Raw genomic sequence first — 2,288 nt, forward strand, 5'->3', positions numbered from 1 at the left:
GCCCTCCGTCGAAACGCATCAATTACAGCTCTTTGCGTTGTTTAGATATTCAGTCTTATTCATACCTTTTGTTCTACATTTCTCACAATGAACTTCAAAGAACTGCTCGTCTTTTTTATATATGTCGTTTATCTCTCTTGGGAAGTGTGTACATAATTAGAAATTCGTATTACACTCAAGGCATGCAAACGAGACATTTCCTAGGGATGTATTTATCTTTGTGAAATTTCTTCGAATAAAATAGGGTGAGCAATTTGCAGATGACACAAGAATCACATTATATGAATAAACGTTATTATGTTATCATTATTATAATCATTGAGTTCCAGGACTCGTTTTGCTTGACCTGTGCCACCCGATTATATGTGTCATCGATGGATCGTGTTTTTTTTTTCTTCTTTTAAAAAGGTGTGTTTTCTTTTATTTGTTCGATTATCAGTTGTATTGGCATCGTATGTCTGTCTCTCTGATATCAATTCCTGTCAAAGCATTAAAACTTGCCTTATACGCCCATAGTTTGTTTACGTAAGACTATAGTCAGTCAAGAAGCTCCGAGTCTTAACCTGGTGTATACTGTGCTAGCAATACACGGGTCCTTTACACAGATGTCCTCATATCTGATAGGAATTCTAATATATTTTAGTAAATGTCGTATATTTTCCATGCTCATGATTAGTATATAAAATTATTCAAACACTGCTTCACTAAATGGAAGCTTTGTCAGGTCATTACGGTACGCGAGGTGTGACTACATCAGGTCAACTGAGGAGAGAGAGAGAGAGAGAGAGAGAGGAGGTAGGCGGGAAAGGAAAGGGAAAGTAAATGAAAAGAAAGCGAGAGAGATAAAGAGAAAGAGAGAGAGAGAAAAATCAAAAGAAAGCGAGAGAAAGAGAAAGAGACAGAGTGAGAGAGAAAGCGCGCGAGAGAGCGAGAGAGAGAAAAAATAAAAAGAAAGCAAGATTTGATTTTGATTTTGATATGTTTATTCATACTATATACATTGTATACGCATGAATAGGCATAGGGTCTATGCCTAAATGATTTGTACAGTTCATATTAGATTCTGAGACATACATTGTTGGTAAAGCAGATATTACTGTGACCCTGTCAATCAATAAGCTAGGGCAAAGCTATACATAAGACATAGTAGTGCATGTATATCACTCTAGAGAGGCCGAGAGAGAGAGAATAGGAAAAAGGATAAAGAGAGAGCGAGTGCGGGAGCGAGAAACAGAGTCAGGTAAGGAACAAGGAAAACAAAGCAGGAAAACACAGCTCCCGCCCGCGGCCATGTCTACGCGGCTAGTCTCAGGCAGGCGAGCCTATTTGAAGTCAGTGGCGATTGCGTGGAAGATCTTCGAGGTTAATCATCAGTGTCATATTGTGCTTTAATTTAGTGTCATATCTAGTATATAGTGGCATTATTCTGCAAGAGTGATACGTATAGACAGGTCCTTATAGTGATGTGATAGATTGTGATATGATATCAATGCTTTCTTTCTCATTGAGCGATCTTAATAAGTTGGTATGAAATGAATTACATGAAGTGCGATTAAGGATACCATTTTCGGTGGTGAAATCTTACCCGTAAATGTGTTTCGTAAAAGACATACCAAAGCAAGTGGTAATAACTATTATGTAAATGATTGATCATGAATCACGATATTTAGTGAGAATATTTGCATTACGGGGGTATCATTATATCTCTCTTTTTCACGATCATGATAATATCTATGACGGTATGTGTGTGTGTGTGTGTGTGTGAGTGCGTGTGTGGCTTTTTGTGTGTGAATCAGCTGTTTTTGTATGTTTGTTTTTCTTTTGTCGTGGATGACCTTGACGTCTTAAATTGTTATAAGTTTATTCATATCAATAGATCAATCGTATTAAGCATTTGCATTTGCTATATTTACATTAGAGTATCTTCCTTTTTTGCTGGAGATTAAATTCATTGTAATTTCTCGGTAGAAAGGAGTAGACCTTCCCAAAAGCTTAGTTTGTTTGTTTGTTTTTCTTTCATGGTTGTTTATCAATGTAATTGAGTTACAGTAGCCATTTAATGTAACAATAAATATACTGTTTGTCCACGTCTGTTAACAAATACTGCATAGTTTTTAACTTCGATCCCCAAGTCCGTGAGGAATAAGGATTCTATTGCGTGATGTGACTAATTCTCACGCATTCCAAAGGTCTCCCACTACGTAGATGATTAAACGTTGTAATTATTCAAGGTAAATGAGTCTTAATCATTTACGTCATGCACGCGAAATATAATCATTCATGTACGA

At 36.6% G+C, this 2,288-nt stretch overlaps 1 protein-coding gene across 2 annotated transcripts in view; it reads left to right on the forward strand.

The window, feature by feature from the left end:
• Positions 1-1,249: 1,249 nt before the first annotated feature.
• LOC122249494 (uncharacterized) overlaps positions 1,250-2,288 on the forward strand; it is a 9,834-nt gene continuing 8,795 nt past the window's right edge. The window contains exon 1 of one of the 2 annotated variants that reach the window (XM_043010417.2): positions 1,250-1,362. The gene's annotated coding sequence lies outside the window, so the exon portion shown is untranslated. Of the gene's footprint in view, positions 1,452-2,288 lie in introns of both variants that reach the window. The other variant, XM_086544963.1, reaches the window with a different exon arrangement.

The sequence above is a fragment of the Penaeus japonicus genome, unplaced genomic scaffold (assembly GCF_977035675.1).
Source record: "Penaeus japonicus unplaced genomic scaffold, GWHDUDI00000001_assembly GWHDUDI00000016, whole genome shotgun sequence".
NCBI classification, from domain to species: domain Eukaryota; kingdom Metazoa; phylum Arthropoda; class Malacostraca; order Decapoda; family Penaeidae; genus Penaeus; species Penaeus japonicus.